The sequence below is a fragment of the Phyllostomus hastatus genome, unplaced genomic scaffold (assembly GCF_019186645.2).
Source record: "Phyllostomus hastatus isolate PE091 unplaced genomic scaffold, TTU_PhHast_1.1 phas_contig_41, whole genome shotgun sequence".
Lineage (NCBI taxonomy): Eukaryota > Metazoa > Chordata > Mammalia > Chiroptera > Phyllostomidae > Phyllostomus > Phyllostomus hastatus.
In genome coordinates, this window is record NW_025333876.1 from 1219142 (window position 1) to 1242779 (window position 23638).

The window sequence follows — 23638 nt, forward strand, 5'->3', positions numbered from 1 at the left end:
CACTGGCACTGTTTCTGGCTAAAGAGGAGCTGGCAGGGTAGTGGGAAGGGGCTGCTGGGCACGGAGCCCCCCAGACTTCTTGTCCTGTGAAACCACCCAGCACCAAACACGGGTTACAAAGTCCCAAGTGCCCTGCAGGAGGGAGGCTCCTGGCTCTCTCCCATGGTATGCAATGTGTGCCCATGACCTTGTCCCCCAGCTGGACTGTGGCTCTTTCACAACATTGCTGGGATGTGTCCAGGTTGCTGTGGAAACATGTGGGGGCTCTACTGTCAAATCCAAGATGCCTCAGACATGCTGCAAAATAAACAGGACCAACAGGGCCAAGTGCCTGTTTCTGCAGCTTACACAGCTCACAGGAAAGGGCTGGGAGAGACACTAGCCCCAGGCCTGTTGCTGGGAGACAGTGCCTGTCCCTCCGTCAAGGAAGCTGTGCTCACACACCAGACTCACTTAGTGGGAGCTAGGAAAGCAGTGAAGGGGCGTGGGGGGAGGAGAGATCAAGAAGACTGTTCACATCAGGTCTTCTGCACCCACTAGCCACCCCTTTTCAAACAGGGATGGTCCCCAAACCCCTGCCATGGTTGTCTTTGGGCTTGGATGAGAGAATATGGGCAAGTGCTGGGCCCGACACCTGACTCCTGTGCCTCTTAAATGGCAGCTGGTGAGGGCAGAAGGTAACCTACCTTTCCACCCATACCCTGGTGTCGTTTGCAGATTCACAGTGTCCTCGATGGCATTCCGTGCTGGGTGCTTGGTAGACATTGGAGACTGCTTCTTCCAAAGGGACTGCGCTCCCCTGAACAGCTTGTGCCTTGACGTCCCTTCTCATTATTGCCTTAAGTTCGCCTGCCACACTCCCACAAAGGCGCGGCCTGTGAACACCTTTAGTATTCCTAACTATGATTTCTCTTGTGTACTCCTCTTCACATGCCAAGATGGGAGATACAAAATGAACTCCAGCCATACATTATCATTGTAGAAAAATTAGATAATACAGATAAGCAACAACCAGAATCATAATCAAAATATTCCAAGTTTTCCACCCAGAGACAACTGCCGTAACATTGACTCCAAGTTTTTCCCTTGTAAGTGTAGGCCCTTGTTCTTTCAATTGCTTTTCCAACTTGTATATGCTGAACAGCCTTCCAAATACCTAAAGATAAAACTATAATCCACAGCACCATTTAAAACAGCTATATAGTGCTCTTATATAGAATGTGTTTTGCCATTATTTGGGAGGTTTGGATAGGTTTTCTGCTATAAACAACACTGTGGTAAGTAATCTTGTACATGTGTCTTTGTGCATTTATCCACTTGTTTCTTAAGACTGAACCCCTGGAAGCAGTATGGTACAAAGGGTATGTATCTTTTGAAGGCCTTTGTCGCATATTGCTGAGTTCCTTCGCAAATGTATGTACTTGCAGTCCCTCCAGTCTGAGAATGCGGGTCATTTTCCTCACACTCCTGCCAACACTGGTTATTAGTGTTTCAAAATTTTTCCAATCCAATATATGAAAAATGCATTCTTGTCATGTTTTCTTCCATTCTTGTGATCACAAATGAAATTTATCACTTTGCACTTATTGGCCACCTGTTTTTCTTATTTTATTAAATGCTTCTTCATTACTATTCTTAGCCATTTTCCCACAACAGTGTTTCTCATTCTTTGTTGACTTACACCAGCTTTCTACCTACACTGTTATACACAGAATATTCGCCTTAGTGGGGGGAGGAATTACTCGTGAACTCTCTGGTGGAAGTGCTGTGAGGTGAGGCTCCCTCCAGGAGGCCTTTAAAGGAGAGAGGTTGCTCCCTGTGGACTTTGGGGGGCCTTGTGTTTATTGTCCAAAATGGCACTCACAAAGAGGACTGAGACTGAGGGGCAGCAGGCTCCAGGTTCGGCCGTGGCGGGACACCTGATCCAGACGCTGTGAAGCGGGGGCTGGACTGGATGGTGCTGTACTTCCTCGCATCAGCCACCCCTCTGGTCCTCAGACAGGCGATGTCAGTGTCTCTCAGAAGCCTCTTTAGCGATGCTTAGGCCCCAGTCCAGGAGACTCAGAAGCACCGGTAAATATATAGACATAAAATTTACCATTTTAATAGTTTTAAGGTGTACAATTCAGTGGCATTAAGTGCATTCATGTTGTTATACAACAACAGGACTTTCGCATCATCCCAAACTGAAACTCTGTACCTATTAAATAGCATCTCACCATTTCTCCCTGCCCCCCAGCCCCTTGCAACCACCATTCTAATTTCTGTCTTTATGAATCTGACTACTCTGGTACCTCATGGAAGTGGAATCGTCCAGTACTTGTCCTTTCATGTCTGGCTTATTTCATTGAGCATAATGCCTTCAAGTTTCATCCATGTTGTAGCCTGTGACAGGATCTCCTTCCTTTTTAAGGCCAAATAGTATTCTACTGAGTGTGTGTGTGTATATCACTTTTTTAGTTTATTATAAAAGTGTGCTTTATTATAAGGAAATTTTAAATATAACCAACAACACTGAAACTAATGTAACTGGCATTTACGGCCTCAGAGTTCTTTATTAAATAAGCTTTTTATTTTTTTTTTGCTGTTCCATAAATAGTAACAATCAGCTTATGCAACAAAATAGGTAACCTGAAAAAGTGAATAAATACAGAATGATGAACCAAAAATCTAGGGCTCTGTGTGGTTTTTATTAGCATGGCTTTAAAAATAATATTAAATAGAAAACAATTCATCCTCATATAGTAAGCTCTCTTCCTACAAGAGAGTTTGCAAAATTGTTAGACAGTGATCTAAAATGTGGCTGAAGTTATACTTTACATACTTTAGCTTCTTATATATACATTACTTGGTTAATGTGTTTTAACCACATTCTCACTGTACAAGTAAGACCATAAACATTCTCTAATAAGACCACACTAACCACAGAGTAATTTTACCTATGTATATATTTCTTTAAAATGTTTCCCAAAATGGAATTGCTCATTTAAAAGTGAACTGATTAGAATTCATTGTTCTAGACTTTGAGGTCAGGCAGGCTAGAAATATAAGGCTATATTGCTTTGGTTGAATATAATTCATCTCATTGACCCAATAATATGTGCATCAGTTATCAATGAAAATCTATTCTGGTTGAGGTTGTTCTTCACTGTATGAATCTACATTAAAGCAAATGGAAAGGCCTAATGGTACATTTGGAATGGAAGAGATTCCTTTTATCTTTGCATATGATTTTGCTTATAAAAATGTATTTCTACCACCTTGAAGGAAGCCCACGGGAGCATATGGCTGAGAGAACTGTGTTACAAATGCCAAGTGAAGAACGAAGAACTATCCTGTGGGCATGTTGATAGGACCCCAAATTATTTTTGGTAAGAGTTTTTGTAGTGTATGGTATATACAATCTTAGACTTTTAGAAGACAATAAGTAAATTTAAATAGCTTTTTAAAAAACTTTGTGACATTAAATGTGAAACTCAAATTTTTAAAGATAAAGAACACAGAGAATTATAAATGAAAAAGGAAGCAGACCTATGTACTTTGTACAGGGGCGTCCAACTCATTTTCACTGGGGTCCGCATCAGCCTCAAGGTTGCCTTCAAAGAGCCGAAATAATTTTAGGACTGTACAAACGTAACGACTCCTTAATGAGGGGCAAGCAGATCAGCGCTGCTGCCGGGTAGAAACAAGGTGCTGGGCCAGATAAAACAAGGTGGAGGGCTGGATTCGGTCTGAGGCCCTCATGTTTGCCGCTGTGCCTTATGAGGAAAAAGTGTTAATGATCTGTCACCTAAAAAAGACTCTTCTCATTACAATGAGTAAATTGCCTGTTCATAAAACTACTGGTTACTGACATTATGCCAATGAAGTCAAAATGCACTTTATTGCAAAAATATAAAAGGTTCTTAAATTGTATATGATGTTTTATACCATTTCACCAATAGACCAAGGCTAGCACATAACTTATCAAGCCAGAAAAACTTTAAAACAAAAATGATTAAAATTGTACTTACTATATATATAAAATGAACTATAAAAAGAACAAAATCATGCTGTATAAAGTGATTCATTGCCAAGTTCCCTCTTACATGGGCATAGTCACTAACATATCCATCTAAGTCAAAACAAACACAAATTGCCTATGATAACATCCCTTAATTATCTTTGTAAGCACAGATACTTTCAGTATATTATAAGCATTTGAATAAAACTTTCGGTCAATTTTGGGGAGTAGAAAATCATTTCATTAAGGACTTCTGGTCAAGATGGAGGCATAGGTAGACACACTTTTCCTCCTCACACAACCATAGAAAGAATTACAACCAGATCTTAAAACAAACAACACCCAGGACCATCAGAAAAATTGAGCTGTATGGAAGTCTGACAACCAAAGATTTAAAGATGACATATTCATCCAAATGCGTAGGAGGGACCAAGTGGCAGAGACCAGCAGAGAGGTGGTGTGGTGTTGAAAGGCAGTGGCAGTGGAATGGATGGTCCCACATTCACGTGCGGAGAATAAAAATCGGGAGGAATAACTTGGGAGCAAGTAATCCCAGCCCCAGGACAGACCACACAGCCTAGGGTTCCAGCACCACAAAGATAAATCCCATTACCTGTGTCTGTAAAAACCAGTGGGGTTTGGGGTGGCAGAAGAAACTGCCAGATTTTTGCCACTTAAAGTGCCTGCACAGACTTAGAATGTACACAAACCCACACACTCTGGGTTTCACTACCAGGGCAGCAGCTATAAAGGTACCAGTCACATACAGGAAGTGGGTAAAGTAACTGGAAATGGGGCAAGTGACGGTAAAACCTCCAGCACTTGTCCCCTCTCTAAGCCCTCCCCCCACACAGAGCCAAAAAGTGGTTAAGTGGGTCGCCCCATCCTGGCAATCACTTAAGGCTCTACCCCATACAATATACAGGTGCCTTTTCTACATAGGCCATGCTACTAAGACAGGAGGTGAAAGAAGCTCTATCTAATACATAGAAACAGATACAGGAATGCTGCCAGATTGAGGGACAAGGAAATATGGCCAAATAAAAGAATAAAACAAAATCCAAGAAAAAGAACTAAATGAAACAGAGATATCCAACCTATTAGATGCAGAGTTCAAAACACTGGTGATCAGGATGCTCAGATAACTCAGAGTGTGGCTACAATCTAAAGGAAAAAAAATGAAGGTCACACTAAGTGAGATAAAGAAAAATCCACAGGGAGCCAACAGTGAAGAAAAGGAAGCTAGGATTCAAATCAACTATTTGGAATATAGGGAAGAAATAAACAGTCAGCCAGAATTGAATGAAGAAACAAGAATTCAAAAAAAAATGAGAAGACTCTGGGACATCTCCAGAAGTCCCAACATCGGAATCGTAGGGTTGCCAGGAGAAGAGGAAGAGCAAGAAATTGAAAACTTATTTGAAAATAATAATGAAAGAAAACTTCCCTACTTTGGCAAAGGAAATAGACATACAAGTCCAGGAAGCACACAGAGTCCCAAACAATTTGGCCCTAAACAGGGCCACACCAAGACACAGCATAATTAAAATGCCAAAGGTTAAAGATAAATAGAAAAATCTTAAAATCAACAAGAGAAAATCAGAGTTACCTACAAAGGAGTTCCCATGAGACTATCAGCTGATTTCTCAAAAGAAACTTTGCAGGCTAGAACAGATTGGAAAGAAGTATTCAAAGTCATGAAAATCAAGGACCTACAACCTAGGTTACTCTATCCAGCAAAGCTGTCATTCAGAAGAGAAGGGCAGATAAAGTGCTTCCTGGACCAGGTAAAGTTAAAGGAGTTCATCATCATCAAGCCATTATTACATGGTATGTTAAAGGAACTTATTAAGAAAAAGAAGATCAAAATCATGAACATTAAAAAAAATAACAAATTCACAAATATCAACAACTGAATGTAAAAAACAAACAAACAAACAAAAACTAAGCAAACAACCAACAACAGGAATAAAATCATAGGTATGGAGACCATTTGGAGATTTATCAGGTGAGAGTGGGAAGGGGGAGCATGGGCAAAATGGTACAAGGATTAAGAAGCATAATTGGTAGGTACAAAATAGACAGGGGAAGGTGAAGGATAGTATAGGAAATGGAAAAGCCAAAAAACTTACAGGCATGACTTATGGACATGAACTGAGGGGGTAGCGGTTGCTGGAAGGAAGGGGTTACCAGGTGGAGGGGAGCAAAAGGGAAGAAAAGTGAGACAACTGTAATAGCATGGTCAATTAAATATACTTAAAAAATAAATAGCTAAAACCTCTCCAAAAGAAGATTATTTTATCAGTATATCAATATTTTTACGATTTCTTCTTTAGAAAGTGATGTTAAGGCCTATTGCTTATTAAACCATTATTGTGTACTGATACATTGTAAATGTTAAAAAAAGGAAAAATATGAGGATCACAGAAAATGCTTGGCATCTGTACAAACACATTCTCAGTAAACAAGTCAGCACTGTGTTTTTTGTTACTAGAGGTCTTCTTGCTCCATACCTTCATGCAGTGGGTTCAACAGTAAACATACTTGTTCCAACAGGGAAACTGACTGTTCTCCACAGGTGGTGATGCTCCTTTTCACAATTTCCACGGAAGGCCCTTAAAACCTCTCAGATGCTTGCACATCCATGGCTTGGTTTTCATCCTCATTTTTACTTCTCCAGATTGTACAGTGAAAAAGACTCAGCCAAGTCTTCCTGAGCAATAACTTGTTCTCCATCGCTGTGTACTTTGGTGCCTATCACACCTACCACGTTTAGGTGTTCAGAAACTTCCAAAGATTTAAGGAATGGCAGTGAGTCAATGAAACTTTCATACATTTTTCTCTTTTTGGTATTATTTTTTTACAATTATTCTCCTGAAGGCTACCCTCTCCAAACCCCCACAGAGCACCAAGACAGCAGCAGTGACCACAGTTGCTCTGGAGTAACTGTACATTGAGGCCCACAGCACCCACAGCTGTCCTAGTTACCAACACATCTTCCAACACCATCACATTGTACATAAACATCAAACGTCCCTCTATTGATTACATACAGGCTGTGACCATCCTAACCTCAATCCCTTTCTTTGACTCATTTTTCAAAACTGGCATCTAGTACTTGAGACATTTGCTCCTGATCCAGGTTCTTAAACAGCAGGATGTCTTTGCAAACCTCTTGCAATTGATTTTTTTTTTTTTTTGATCATCGGATTTTGGATGTATAATCCTGGACTCTGCACCATTTCCTTCATCAGGACTATAAACTTCTGCACATGCAGAGGCACGCCTCATGAATCGGTTTATTACTGGAGCGTTGAACACCCCTGTAACCACTGCCTCCTCCCCCCTTCCTGCTCCTGGTTCTTGGAGTCCGTGTGCAAGGGCTTCTTCCCAGCGAAGTTGACCTCCTTGTTGCTGGAGCCTCCCCCAGCGGTGGCGCCAGCGTCCAGGTCCTGCCCTCAGGGCCATAACACTGGGTGCCTTTGCGCTCGTTCTCCTGCTGCAGGCACGTGAAGTGCTGCAGCGCGAACTCCAGCTGGTCCTCCGGCTGGTGCCTCAGCACCTCCACGAGGAAACCCTGCAGCAGCTCCGCCGGCCCCTCCGAAATCTTGATGCTCACCCTGCTTTCCAGGCAGCGGGCGCCTGCACGCCGCCCTCACCCCCTCCTGGGACTGGCCTCCGGCTCCCGCGGCCTAAGAGCAAACGCGGACGGTGCGGGAGGCGCTACCGCTGCGAGTGCGGCCTCCTGGGCCTGGGCCTCTCTGCTGCTCCAGCACCTGGCTGCTTGGTGCAGGACAGCAGCTGAGGGAGAGGAGGGCTGGCAGCACCTCTGGCTCCTGCTCCCGCAGCGGCTGCCTATATATCCCATTTTGTCCTTCCTTCTGTTAATGGAGCTGACTACATTTTGAGGAGCAATATGCACAACACTCACTTGGGAAGTGGTTAAACGCAGAATTCAATGAATATTTCTGGAAAGAGATTCAAGACTCTGCAGCAAGCTTCTGGACCACCTGCCCTACAAGCCAGGCCAATTAATTCTTCATTCTCTTGGGAAAAGTCATAGCACCAAGGGCTGATCTCAGCGAGTAGGTCCCACATATTTTACAGAAAGCTTTTTAAAAATGCAAATTATCCATTCTTCCCTTTCCAGTCTGTTCCACCCTCCGCCCATCACTACCATCTGACAGGGCCCAGCAGGTCTGAGTGGGTCTGAGTGCCTCTCTGCCACGGCCAGGCCTCAGCTGGCCCTGTGCCCAGCTCCCAGCAGGCTTCTCACCTGCTTCAACGACCAAATCCCGTTTTTATCTGTGTATTTGACTTCTCTCAATTGGAACAAGGATCCTGAGGCTAAAAGCCTGTAGTCTGTATTCATTCATTCGACAAATATTTATTGAGTGTTACCCTGTGCAAAGCACTGATCTTTCTAGGTGGGGAGGAGGGTACAGCAGAGAACAAAAAAGACCTGAATCCCTGCCTTAGCATTTGTGCTGTTGGAGACACAGATAATAAACAAGCTAAACAAGCAAAACATTGGCTAGGGATTCACATTAAGCATGACAAATAATGCAGAGGAGAGAGATAGGAATTTAGGGAGTGATGTTGACATTTTATGGAGGAAGGCCGGAGCAGTCTTCACTAGGAGGTGACAGTGGGTAGAAAGATGTGAGGGAAGTGAGGGAGCCAGCCGTTCGGGTATCTGAGAGGCTCGTTCTGGGTGGAGAGAAGAGCAAATACAAAGGTCTTGAGGCAGGAGCCTGCCGAGTGCATCCTAGGCGGCCAGTGTGAGGGGACAGTGTGAGTGAGGCAGAGGAGGGAAGAAGATGAAGCCAGAAGGGTAGCAGGTTAGGTCCTGGAGGCTCTAGTATTGCCCAGTGGAAATATTATAGCTATGCGTGTACTTTTCAGTTTTCTAGTAACAATCCTAAGAAAGTAAAAAGAAACAAGTGAATTTAATTTAATTTTACTTTTAATTAAATGTATCGAGGTGACATTGGTTAATAGGGTCATACAGGTTTCAGGTGTACATTTTTATGATACATGATCTGTGTTGCATTATATGCCCACCACCCAAAGTCAAATCATTAATTTTTTAATCCTCCTGAGCATACATTTAATTTTTAGAGAGAGAGGGCAAAAGAGAAAGAGAGAGAGAAACATCAACGTGAAAGAGAAACTTCGATCAGTTGCCTCCTGTACTTGCCTAGACCAAGGACCAAACCTGCATCCTAGGTGTGTGCCCTGACTGGGAATTGAACCTGCAGTCTTTTAGTGTATGGGATGATGCTCCACCCAATTGAGCCACCCAGCCAGGGCAAATTGTTAACTTTTATATATTTTATATAACCCAATGTATCTAAAATATTATTTCCACATGTGGTTGATATATAAAAATTATTGATGAGATATTTTACTTTTTTGGTATTGTTTCTGAAGTCCATTGTACATTTCACACTGATTACACATCTCAATTTTGACTAGGCACATTTTAGGTGCTCAGTAGCTGCCTGTAATTAGTGGCCATTGCCATGGGCAGCAGAGTCTAGGACATGTGAAGACCTTGACTTTTCCTCTGCAGTATGTTAAAATGCAGGTTTTGTTATCATTCAAGTACAGCAAGGCCCACGGATCAGGAGATGACTGCTACTGCAAAGCTAGTTGTCACATTCACAGTCCCCAGAGAAGAGGGCACACCACACCAAAAGGGCCACACAAGGACGCGCCAGGGTCAGTCAGGAGGTGGAAGGGAAGGGGGAAACTGAGCACGAGACTTTGTTGTGGTTTCCATGGAAAGGAATCAGAGTGTGGGCAAGCAGGCACACAGGCTGGGGTAATCTGGAGACCATCAGTGGACTCTGGGGCCTTGGGCTGCCTCTGGTTGTCTGGCCTGGCCTTGGGCTGATTAGGGCAGACAGGTAGTGGCCTTGAGTGTAAGAGGTCCACAGAGGAGGTTTGGGGATGCCGACCCTAGACTGGTTGATTTGGGTATGAAAGGCACCTCACAAGACACCCTAGGAAAGACAGTCTCTCTGGAGTCATCAAGTCCCCAAGATATGAATGCATCAGAAAGACAAGGTTAACGTAGAGGGACATAGGAGCTGCAGGGCCGGAGCCTAAAAGGGGCGTGAGCCGGCAGCCCTGTTTGAGGGGAGATGAAAGGGGGCAAGGGTAGAAACCAGGACAGCTAGGGGGCTGCTGCAACGCTCCAGCAAGAGGATGAGGCTTAGGTAGAGATGGAGGCACTGGGGGTGGGGAAGGCATCTGAATTCTAGACAGAGAGATCTCAAAAATGATCCCTTACCTAAGCACCTGGATGCCGAGCTAAGTGAGAGTTGGCTCTTCAGTGTACCTTTGAAGGCGAGTAGGAAAACACATTGCTGAAATACTTACATATTCAATAAAATTCCAGCATGCGTAGACGGTGAAGTAATCCTGAAACAGACCCAGAGTCATTCTCCGTTGGCTCCTCACCACTTGGAGGGTCCCTGCACCAGGCTGGCTGTGTCATTGTGTTTCCCAGTTTGGAGTCTGGGTTTAGAAGCGGGGTCTGTCCGAAGAGCAGGTCAGCGTCCACAGCGGGTGCAGTATCAGGTCCAGTGGATCCCCTTTGACTCCCATACACCTTCGCTGACAGGATGTCCCAGGGCTTTGCTGCAGAAAGACTGCTGTTGAAGGAGCCACTTGTCCTTCTATGCCTCTCTGAGGCAACGTCTTCTATGCGAAAGTGCTGCCTGGCCCAAGGTCCACGTGTCAGGAGTCGGTGGGGCTCCTGGCTAGCAGATCCCTCACCTTATCCATCACCTTCATCCCAGCATCCAGCTGGGAGATATTAGAATTACTTTTGCATATTTTCTTCACAATCTAAACAGAATGCTTTTGATTTTCTCAGCGTCTGGCCTCCTTCATGGCTTGTCACTAACTCCAGCCCAGCTGCAGGAAGCACAGCCAGTTGGGGCCGGCGGGGGGGGGGCATTTCCCCTCTGCATTCAACATGATGGTGGGTTGAGGCGCACTCTGAGCTCACAGAGGCATACAGTTAAGATAGGAATATTGAGTCAGACAAAACCACCACTTTCCTAGAAAGCAGGTGACTGGATGGAGACTCTTTAAAAAAAAACAAAAACAGGTGGGCTTTTAAAAGCAACATGACTGAACTGTCAGCACCTGTGCCAGAAATCACAGGCTGCAGGGAGGCGCTGCTCAAAGTAGCCCCTGAGAAGTCACCCTGTTCAGAAGATCTCCCTGTGCTCAGGGCACGTCTGGGACTCACTCCCCTCGGCAGTGGCCTTCAGAGTCCATTTAAAGCGTGTAGGAAATCCCATCTCATTTTTGGGAACCAAAACAATGGTGTTACCCACTTTGATTTCATATATTAACAGATTTGATTCTGAATGTTTTTTGCTACTTTCTGAACCCATTTTTAAAAATCTGAAAAGGCCCAAGGCCTGAAAGCAATTATATTCAAAGTCTGCCAATACATTCAAGTCATTATTTCATCACTGAAGTAAGGGGATCATTCCAATGAATATGTATTTAAACCTCTGACTGAAAAGCTTTTATTGAAAGATTATTCCGAATTTACAAACAGAAAAGTTTACAACTCATGCATGATGGATGCACATTCAGGACCTGACCCCAGTGTGACCAGAGCTGTCCACCACGGCGTGTGGACTTTCTTCTCATCACACATGGTCCCCGTTTAACTGTCTGTGTTCCATCCACACCTTCTCTGCTCCTACCCTGCTCCTCTCCCTCTGCTCCTCTTACCACTGGCTCTTCACGCGGCACGTGCAGCTCCTGCAAAAACACACCCTGTCCAGCTGGCAGCCTCCCTCCCCTCAGGTCTCTGCAGTTCATGATGATTCTCTCTTGGGCTATGTACTTGGGCTTCAATTCACGAATGTACCCTATGATGACCATGGCAGTGACCGAGTCCTCGAGGCCCACTGGACCACAGCACCATCCGAGATGACTCATTGGCCTAAATACCTGAGTCAGACATGGTCACATGGTCTCCTTCTCAGGCAAGAGTCCTTCCTTTCAGGGAGACATTTCTGCATCTGCTGTCGACTAATATTCATTACTTTCCCTGCCTCGACGTTCAAAATCCCAAATGCCATGACTGAATTTTAGAATGGACATCAATCTCTTAAAGTTGGATTAGTGTCAAATTCAAATCTGCAGTTATATTTACCACACTTAAACGTGCCTCTCCAGCCCACCAGGCCAGGGAAGTGTGAGCAAGCCCAGAGTGAGCAGAACCCACATGGGCTTCTGTGAGCAAGTGGGTTCAGCATGTTTGTGTTTGGGGGGAGTGTGAACTGTTGCTAACCATGAGCTCACAACAAGTGGCCAAGAAGAGTTCAAGGGTAGACACCAAGGCCAGCAAGGAAGACATGAAAGACATAACCATGGAAAGGGGTGGGGCCAGGAACCATCAAGTCAGGCCCTGCACACATGGCTTGAAGAAATATCTTAGGATGTGCTCTGTATGTCTAGGACACTCTGTAGTGTCAATTGTGGGTCTTCACCCAGCAGGATCTTGGTCCGTTTCTGACAGTAAGCATCACTCTCCCAAGGGCTAGAGTTCCTTAAATCGCAGTCACATCTCTCTTCCTTGACAAAGTGGTAACTGAGGAAGAGGCCTAAAATGGGTATCCTGAATACATGCCTTTTGCAGATAATCTTAGATCTCCCATACTGGTGGGCATGTATAAGAGGTATATGACAGCATATTGACATGTATTTAGGTATTACTTTGAACTGCATTAAGTGAATTTTCTACCCTCAGTAGATCTGTCTCTTTTTTTGTTTTACCAAGTTGCGTGTTTTCCTTTTTTGCATTTTGTGAGCACACATCAGTGACAGGGGCTCTGGGCAATGCAGGGAAACCAGCTCGATGCTTTGTCACTCAGCAGCGCACGGTGTGCAGTAGACGTGCCAGCTGGTGGCACGGGGAGTATGAACGTCTTGTCTGCCGGTCGTATCAGACCCAAAAACTGACCTTCTCCCTCCCCTCTTTTTCAGCAATCACACTCTTCATTCCTTAACTCTCTTTACCTCCCTTTTAATTTTCTCACTTGTTTTTTAGTGGTTTCATTTTCAGCCCAGCTGTCAGAAGGTGTGGACATCCTCCTTTCTTCCCCCTCATTCCTTGCCCCTGGTTACCTTTCCACCAGTCCTGCATGAAACTGCCGGCCTCGAAACCCAGTCTAAAACCAGTGATCACTGTGTTCCTGCTACTTGTCTGGTTTAGATCATTACTTCAGAGTGTAGGAAATGTTTTCCCCATTCACCAGAAACTAAAGTTCAATTTTATTTTTATTTATTTTTAGACAAAGGGGAAGAGAAAAAGAAAGAGGGAGAGAAGCATCAATGTGAGAAACATCGATTGGTTGCCTCTCACACTCGCCACAAACAGGACCAGCCAGCAGCCCAGGCATGTGCCTTGCTTGGGAACTGACCTTTTGCTTTGCAGAACCATGCTCAACCAACTGAACCATGCTCGTTAGGGGAAAGTTAAATTTTAAAATTAAAATTTAGTGTTCTAAGAAAATGAACATGACTATATGCAAAAATTACCCGGTTGTCCATCACAACATTGTCTAGAATAGAAAAACAATGAGAAGAAAAGTTAAAATACACCCATAGAGGCTTAATTAAATCGAGTTCTTATACTAGAGTAATAAAAAAGTCACATAAATATAATATTTGATGATGTGGTAAGTTGTTTATAATATATTTTTGGTAAAAAAAAAGGTTAAAATCAGTATGTAGAGGATGATCCCATCTTTGCAAATGAACCAAAACTACTCACCTCTAGTCATAGAAAGAAAAACCCCAAAGTGAATAAGAAATAACAAATGTTAATGGGATCAGCTCTGGATGCTAGAGAATCATGCTTGGGTTTTATTTCCTTAATTTTACTTATCTATATTTTCTTAAAAATCCACAAATAATTTTGAAATGATGACAGTTTTAATTTTTTCATTTGAATTTTTGATGCATGGAAACAGTCTTACATAGGACCAGAGAGAAGCAGACAGGGAAGCAAAGGCTCAGGAGGAGAGAGGGCCCGGGCAGCATGAGGGGACCCTGCCTGACCCCTTCCCAGGTGCCTGGGGGGGCTTTACCTGAGGTAGATGGCAGTCATCCCTGAAGAGGCCCCTTGAAAGGGCGGGCACACGTTTAAGGGGGAGATGCTCAGTGATACACTGAACATTTTCCTTTCGTTGGTAGGGAAGCTTGTTCCTGAGTGAGTGGTCTGCTAGGGCCACCATGACAAATACCCCAGACTGGGGTCTTAAATGAGAGACATTTACTTCTCACAGTCCTGGAGGTGGGAAGTCCAAGAGCAAGGTGTGGGCAGGGTTGGTTTCTCCTGAGGCCTCCCTCCCTGGCTGGCAGATGGACAGCTTCTTCCTGTGTCCTCACACGACGCTTCCTCTGTGCATCAGGGTCCTGCTGTCTCCCGTGTGTCCACACTTCCTCTCGTTACAGGGATGCCAGTCTCAGTCTTATTGACTTAGGGACCACCCCAGAGACCACTTAGGGACCACCACTCTTTTTAACTGAATCTCCTCTTTAAAGGCCCTCTCTCCAAACATTCTGAGGTTCTAGGGGTAGGCTTGAACAGATGACTCTGAGGGGGACCCAGATCAGCCTGCAGCAGCCACTCTCCTGTTTTCTGAGTGGAAACCAAGCTGAGGCAAGCATGAGAAGTGCTGAAGGACACATCACGGTTTTCTTGACATTGTATCTGCATTTTTTACCTCTCTCCACTAGAGGGCAAACTTTTAAGATGCTTATTTTAAAATGGTAGCCTTTATTTTTAACCCTTTATAGCCTAAATAGTTTCTCTTAAATTAAAAAAAAAAGTTAGAAACAGATAACATTTGTCTCAACAAATCTCAGCAGCCCATTCTTCCCTTTTTTTGGAAGTTCAGAATCATAGACTAAGATAATTTTCCACTACTGGGTGTGGATGTTTTGATTTCAAAATCAGTTGTTCAAAAAAGTAATTCTTTGCTCATATTACATTTCATTATAACTCCTATAATTTTAGTTTCATCATCTCATGTTCTGAACACCTTATGAGATAAAGAGTTATTATGCAAGATTTCTCAAAGGGAATTCTGCAGTCAGAGGACTTGAATTCACTTGTCTGTTTGCTCACTCAGCCGGTCAACAGACGTGTTACTGTGTGCAAGGCATGAGCTGGGCGCTATCAGCTGCCAGGATCATATCTCCTGCCTCCTTGGATGTGACAACAACACAAATGTCTCCAGATATCACCAAAGGTCCCTACGGGTCAAAATTGCCCCTGGTAGAAGACCGCTGAGCTAGAAAAAATTGAATCGGTCACACTGTCATCAAGCGGAGACAGCACCTGGCCCAGGTCCTGGCTGCATGCAGCACCCCTGTCCAGCCCTTGCCATCCAGTCCACACTGTTCACACTGTCATATCCAACTACTCAGCACCACAGCTCCCCTGCCCCCGATGACTGCGTGTACCAGGAATGCTTCCTAGGCGTGAGCTCAGCGAACACTGACAAGCCCTCGGAGGTGGACGCATTATGAATTCTGATGTACAAGTGAGGACCCTGAGTTCAGAGCCCTGTGTGCAAGACCATAGGTGAGTCCACATCTGCTTCTGGATGCATTGTTTTCAGCCTCTCTACCTCCACTGGCAGCTGATGACACCTACCTTGTCACCCTCCTTGCATAGCCTGCTTAATCCAATGACAGGCTCTCACGGACCGTGTTCTCACAGACTGCATGCACCTGCCCATGTGCTGGGGCTTGATAAGTGTTGTTCATGGGTTGACTGAGCACCTTCTCTCCATGTGCTTTTACTTTTTGAACATCATGAGTGAATTCAGGAATTAATCTCTCTGTGGATCTTTATCTGTGTTGCTCCCTCTCCTAGAAAGAGTTGTCATTAATGTCAGAATCATTCAGTTACATTTGCAGAGACGGCCTGTGTCTTGGGGAAGTGTGCATGCCTTCACCCTTGAGGAACACAGCTACATGGGGTCACCCCTGGCTTTCTTAGTGTTTACTGCGCAAATGGAGGTGGCATTCAAAATCTTATGCCAGAGATTTCATCTTTTGTATTTGGGATGCACAAAGTCTGCGTGACACAAATATAGAGCGAGTGAAGCTGAGCACCTGTAGCAATTGACTGCAACCAGAAATCCATGGGCAGAAAAGAGAACTAACAGGGACTCACTGGTGGGGGCAGGGATGGGAGCCAGAATCACTTAGGAAAGCTGTGAGGCCAGCACAGCACATTGGGACTGCAAAGGCTAAAGAAAAGGTGGAAAAGGATCCTTGGCTCAGGGTTTCCATCTGCACGATGGGCATCCTACTGCTGCCAACCTGGCAGGTCAGCTCTGAGGTGTCGCTAAGAGAAGGCTAAGTTAACAGCACAGTGCCTGGTGTTCAGTAACGTACCCAACACGATTTCTCTTCCCCTCTTTGTGCCATCTTGTGTCTCTTGTTCTTCTCTTCAGTTTAGACAGGCTTTCTTATTTTGTGGCTTGGAAGGAGTAGCACATAGAAATCCACGAGGTGTAATGCATCACATTGCAGGGGGAAGAGGCAGGAGAGGGTGTCATGGAGAGAGGCTCTTACCCACAGTGTGGCGTCTCTTGGGCTCTGGGGCTGGAGCCAGACCGGGGTTGACTGGTGGCGGGCAGCCCTTTTGGAAGGCAGGGTCTCCTGGAGCTCACTGCACTGTGGAGAAGCAGAGAGAACAGGGACAGGCTGCTGGAGGCGTGTGGAGAGTCCTGGACCCCAGGGCCAGACAGGCCCGGCCAGGGCCTGGGGGCCCCTTCACCGCAGGCCCCACAGTCAGAGGGGCTCCAGGAGCTTCCATGCTGGCTTTCATCTAACTGGCATCTTATTTTTCAATTATCTTGGTTTTGTACTATATGTTTTGAAATAAATTGTTGCTTATTTTACTTATCTAATTCACTAAGATTTTTGGTCGTTTTCTATCTTGATGCATTTTCAATGACCTTAATTTCCTCCTTAACCCATTCAGAATTTTTCTCTTCTATTTATCTTTGTCTTAACTTTTGTCTTTCCAAAATTCTTATTCCTTTTATTGTGGCTTGCAAGTCATTTTAATTTCTCTAAGCTAACACCCTTTCATTTTTTATCTGTCTTAATTTTTTTATAAAAACAATTTATCTTTTTAAGTCCCCTTCTTATATTTTGTCCATCTTAATCTTTCGTTGTTGTTGTTTCTCTTAATTTCTTAGTGCTGGGTGATGTCTGTTTTATTTTTGAACTCTGGTTTATCAGTGGCGGGCAAGACGTGTGTGTGCAGACTGAGCGCGGGGCTAGGGCTGGGTGCCTGGCCACGGCCATCCCTGGCCTGGCTGCAGACTGCGCCTCCTTGCAGCTCCCGCCCCGCCCTGTTCGCAGACCACAGCTCGCAGTGTCAGAAGCACACAAGCTGTATTCCTTCCCAGAAGGATGGTGATTTACCCATGCGGGCAGCAACCTGAGTTCATTATTTAACAAATGCCATAAGTCCTACCTGGGGCCACTCTGGTGAAAGCCGGACGGGACACCCATCCTCCTGGAGCTTCCGCCGGTGGGCAGACAACAGCAGGTGTCCGGGAGTAATACAAAACAGAGAGAGAATTTAACAAACAATGAAAGGTACAGGCTGAAGATTGACAGAGCGAGGAGACGGAGGGCTGGAGGACTTAGCAGAAAAGGTGAAGAACCCTGCTGCCGACGTTTTGTTTCTGAGGACCAGGTCGAGTCTCTTTCTGGGCAGGTGGCTGTGACGGGGTGCAGGGAGACAGGGCAGGTCTGAGGCGGGAGGCCGGGAGGCCTTTTCAGGGACTCCACTCTGGGCTTGTACGATTGACTACCATAACCATTTCCATCCATTTGCTCTTTCTCTGTTGTTTGTTTATTAGTTTGGGGTATCTGGGACTTCTGGAGACAGAAATTGTTGGAAAATTCCATTCAGAAAGAATTGCCTGAACAGTATTGGTGTACCATTTGAGCACTAACCACGCCTTTGTGTAAGGTGCAAAAAAAACTAAAATCACATACAAACAAGCAAAAGGGATGGTCTCTGCAACCCGTAATGGATGGGCCTTGGGCAAGCCACGAGGATGACAAGCTCCCAGCAGAGGGGCAGGCACGTTCTGCCCTCTCCTCTCATGAGGCGGACAGGCTGAGCTGCCTGTGGAAACGGGCTGATGCAAGTCCATACGAGGTTCACAGGAGTGATGAGGCAGGAAAAGCCCTTTCATTTCCCAGGCTAGTTTACATGGGGTGGCCAGGGTAGAGGAGCAAACCAGGGCAGTGTCAGGATTATTCTGCAAACTCCATAAACAGTGAGCAACCTCGGGCATCTTCACTGACCATGCATCTCGGGACACCTGAACTGGGCTGGGATGAGGTGTCTAAAGTCTGCCTTCAGATCCATTCTAGGGGCTACAAACCCACCCAAGAGTTGTGACAGGGGCCCCAGGGGGGCAAACAATCTTTGCAACCCTGCCTCATCTCTTTCTCTGGCAAGAAAGTTCAACAAGACTGGCCGGGGCAATGGTGTCTGGCAAAGCTGGAGTGAAAGGTGGCCTGTCAGTCACTCTCAGCCAGCAGTGCATAGAGGCTGCAGGTAAATACCAAGTGAACTCTAGGGAGCTGAGCCTATGAAGTCTGCTTGCTTCTGGTGATAGGGCTGGGCACAATGGGCTTGTCAGAGAGATCCAATGGGGAGGCCAGAAGGTAAGCAGGGGAATGGGTTAGAAAGACCCAATAAACACCCATAATGGCAGCCAGCAGTGAACTGCATGGGCAGATCCAACCCTCTGCAGGGACCAGGATGGGGGAGGCTCCACCTGGGACTAGGGTGCAGTGCCGCTGAGACTTGAGGAAGAAGCCTGGTGACGTCTTCTGAGAGGAGTCCATGGCAGGAGGGTGTACAGAGGGCACCGGCCTCTTTGCAATGCTAGAGCCTCGTGCGAAGGGCTTTCTGCTGCATCCCCTGACGAAGTTCCGGACTCTATGAAAGAGCATCCCTGTTGCCACATGGCATCTTCATTGTCCTTTTGCAGTTGAGTCCAGTCTCTTGTACATTTAGCACAAGTGATTCAACTGTAGATGCTTGAAGGCAACTTTAAATAAAAAACAATGTAGATAACTAGTGGGATTCTGACAGCCACCCCCACAATAAGTATCTGCCCTGGAGTCTGAATATGCGAACATTTGCATCCAGTTCTGATCCTCTCACACTGAGAGCATCTCACACATCAGTGTTTAAAACCGCAACACATGTTTTTCATACAACATGACCTCAAAACACAAGCCAAGCCAAGTGTTTCCTCTGGTGTGCAGCCACCGAAGCAGCCATCTGTTCAAAGCTGCAGGGAAACAGGCTGTGCAGTATTCACTGAGATGCTGTCTCTCAGATGGCAATGCACCACCTCCCTGTGGGACTTTCCTTCCAAGGGTAATTTTGGTTGTATTGTGCTTTATTTCCTCCTGGATGTTGACTTGAGAATGTACCTAATGACTGCTGAGATGCAATTCTGCTCAGTTCCTCTCTTCTCCACTAGGCTGTGAGCTCCTGGAAGGGCAAGCCATGGGGCCATGAATGAACCGAGAAGCCAGAGGGCTGCCAAGGTCAGGTTCCTGGGTGGTCTTGCTCAAAGGATGCTTTGGTTGTACTTCAGATTTGGGTGAAAGTGGTGCAGCTTCAGTCTATGCTGTGTGCAGCCACTGTTACTTCTAATACTTCATTGGAGGGACCATCTCCTGTTGGTGAAAACTAAACAGTGACACACCCTGGAAACTCTTAGCATTCGTAAGGGTCTGCAGCCTGGCACGTAGTAAATGCTCAATAAAGTGCATGCTGAATGTTGAGGGAATGAATGAACAGATGAATGCATCCACCTCTCTTTCTAATCTACTGAGTAAACTCCTTAAACTCCTACAAGTCTCAAGTTCCTTCTAATAGGCAGCCCAGTCTCTGCAGTCACAATCTTCAGCTGAGTGCCCGCAGCACAATGTCTGAATTGTTCCCTCTGAGCTCATCCAGTCCTCTCCTGATTGGGATCCTCCCAGCAGGGTGACTGGTAACACTTAGAAGAGGCTGCAACAGTGGCGAAGTTCCTGCTCTGTTACATCATCCCAGGTGAAGACTCCGACCTCTGTGAATCCGAATGCTGAGAGGGCTGCAGGACCATCATGAATTCCCCATACTGCCCTCCCTGCACTCCAAGACCCCAACTTTCTATTCTAGAGATTATGTTCATTTATCTATTTATTTATTTACATTTAACCTCATCTGAGAACATTTTTCATTGCTTTTTCTAGAGAGAGAGAAAGGGAGAGAGAGGAACATCAATGAGAGAGAGAAGCCTTGCTTGTCTGCCTCTCGAATGTGCCCGGACTGGGGATCACATGGGGCGCATATGCACCTGGTCCAGAGATTCGGGATCAAGGATCAAACTTGCAATCTAGGTATGTGCCTTGAGTAGGAATCAAACCCACGACTTTTTAGTTACAAGACAGCGCTCCAACCAATTGAACCACACCAGCCAGGGCAAGATTATGCTGATTTAAATACAAAACCCCTTGTTAACTCAGGGTTAATGTTTAAATGGCATGGCCCACCATCCGGCTGCATTTCCCTGTCCAGTGCGGATGCCGTGAGAATCATCTGACAAGCTATTTTAAAGGCTGATTCTCACACCTTAACTAGAGAATCAGATTCCATTGGTCTGTGGTAGAGCTTAGGTGCTGGTATATTGGAGAAACTCCCTGGCAATTCTAAAGTGTGTCTGAGTTTCAGAACTATTTCACCTGTCAGATAGCTTCGGCACTCTCTGGAAGATTGTATCACACCCTTTTCTCCCCTCTATTCCCCTTCCAAACAGGCTTCCCCCCAGGGAGCACAGTCTCGACTTCCCAGCACTGTATCCTCATGCTAGCATCTGTACCCAGGGCATCTCAAGTGGTCCTGCCAACCCGAGATTTCCATACCTTCTAATACTGTGCTGTCCGTTTTGGTTGCAACCAGCCACATCCAGCTACGGAGCACATGAAAGGTGCCTATTAGGCTACTTGGCCTCAGCTAAACTGGCCTTCTTCCAGTTTCTCAGATATGTCAAGGGCACTCCTGTCTCAGGGCCATTGCCCATGCAGCCCATTTACTGGGACTGTTGACAGACAAACAAATAAAAACAAAACAGGGGTGTGGCTGCCAGTAGCCACAAAAAGCCAAACTTGTGAGCTTGTGAGGCAGGTGCTGATGCGAAAGGAAAAGGGGTTTATTTGGATGTCCTGCCATCTTGAAAAATGGGGCGCTCCCTATTGCTCACACCTCATCTCCTCCACGAAACCCAGGCAAAACACTATCATCTTCAGCAAGACGAGAACAAAAGGCTGTGCCCAGAGTCCCTGTTCCATTTTAAATTACTGTCTTTTGGAGGCTGAAATGACTGCTAAAAGGTCATCCAGGTAGCTCAGCTTGTTCCCAGCTGCTGTGGCTTCAGGGTCCCTCCTGGAGGCTGCATGTAGAGCCAGTGTGTCTCTGGCTATGTGGCTGCTAGGTCTACAAGGTCACATGCTCCTTGCCAGGAGAGCGTGCAAACACACTGGTGAATGCTTCACCAGATCAACAAGAGAGACTCGTTCCAGGAGGCCATGGGCCACGTGACCTTAGCAGTCACATGGCCCATGGAGAGGACAGGCCAGTGCACCATCCCAGTGCAGGTTCCAAGCAGTGAGTGATGAGCAAGAGGAGTTCAGGTCCCAAGTGGTGAGCAAAGAGTGAGAGAGAGTTTTTTTGTTCCCCTGGGACTATGTCCACTTTGGGTGTGGGATGGGCCAGGTGTTTTCTCAGAAAGAACAATGAACTTCCTAAACTTTCACCTGCTATGGGTGGGTTCACATCCCAACCAATCCCTTCTTTCCCCAGGCTAGGCTGACAGGCCTCTGTGGTCCAGTACCTCCCCCTGCCACCATTCTGACTTCTATGGAGATGTGCCTGCCTTGCCCTGGTCCTACCCCCAATTTGGTACTTAAAGTGTGTTGGCAAGGGCTTCCCCCCTTATCCAATTATCTTCCTAGCTTTTGGCATGCTGGGGCCCTATCCACTCATCTTTCCAGTTTTCCATGCACTCCGGCCCTACCCTTTCATCCCTCTAGCTCTTAGCTCCTCAGCATCAGAACCTCTCCTGCTGCCATCCACTGGGTAGGGGAGACTCCCCCGACTCCACCACAACCCAGTGCTGCCTAGCTTCCCTGCTCTCTAGGCCTGGGGCCACATTGCAGGGGCTGTGGTGGCTGGGCCATCTCTGGGCAAACTCCACGGCAGCTGGACCCAAAAACTGCTCCCACTGGGGGAGGCAGCACCCTGCTGCTCAAGGTGCCTGCCAGGATTCCTGCCACCTTTGGGCTGGGCAGTTGCATGGTAAAGCATGGCCACAATCAGCCGAGCCTCTGGGCTCCTTAACCTACCAGCAGAGAGGCATTCCCTCCTCCCTGTAGCCCTTCACAGTCTGCCAATCATCGGGCACCTCAGCTCACTGAGAAGAGGTGGGCCAAGGGTGCAGGCTCATCCACCCATGACAGGAGCACTTACTTCCCTGGTCTTGTACTCCTTCACTCTCTTCCCCCAGTGCTAGGGCATCCTGCCAGGTCCACCTGCTGCCAAGGGCCACCTCCCTTGAGTCACACGGCTTATCTGCACATCATCAGGGGCTGATTTGGCTGTGGGAACCCTTCTGTCTGTTTAAGGGAAAGACCAAGAGGTGGTCTCATTCACCAAGTGCTGATGGGACTTCTGGGCTCCAACTCTAGGCCACACTCAAGCTCTCTCAGGGCCAGTCTTTCATCAGTGACTACAATAACAAACGTCTTCATTTTGTAGGTTTGTTTGGAAGCATTAAAGTGATAATCCTTGTGAAAGTGCTAGCACACAGTGTTACAGAACCAGCCAATGCTGTTCTGGAACAGCATTGCCCGCTGCCAAGAAGCGTGACTTCCAAAGCTTCTTGGTGAAAAAGGAAAAGGGTTATTTATTTAAAGGTTATACAGATTTAGAATAACAACAGATTTATAATAACAGTCCTGCTTTCTTTAAAAATACCCCAGAACAAATAGTCTTGCCCTCCTCTGCCAAACCAGGCCAGTTTCAGAATACGCCACTCAGAGGTACCATCTTTCAGAAAAGCAGAAGTCTGCAGCTCAGCTTTCCTGGTCACAGTTCAGCTTCCAGCATCTGTCCTGAGTCTGGGTGGCCAGGCAGGCCCCACAGCAGCACCTCCAGCTCTCCTGCCGCCTTCTCCAGGCAGATGTCCCAGGCGGACTTCCAGGCAGACCGCCCGACCTCGTGGCAGCCCGCTCTAGTTGAAATGCTTGGCGCAGAACTTCCTGCATGATCTAACACCTGGCTCTTCCTATGGTGCGTTAGTGCCCACTGTTTCTGTCTGCTGCCCAGTGTCTTTGGCCCTTTTTTGGCTACCATCTTTAGTCAGGACAAGAGTTTCCATTGATGCCTGGGCAAACACCCACCACCGCCCCAACCCCCACCGCTGACTGTCACAAGTCACTACACAATTCTGCAGCTCTGAGATCTTCCCTTCAGGAAGGCACAGG

General features: G+C 46.2%; 1 pseudogene; it reads right to left on the reverse strand.

The window, feature by feature from the left end:
• Positions 1–6518: 6518 nt before the first annotated feature.
• Positions 6519–17911, reverse strand: LOC123822672 (annotated as a pseudogene).
• Between the last annotated feature and the right edge of the window lie 5727 nt (positions 17912–23638).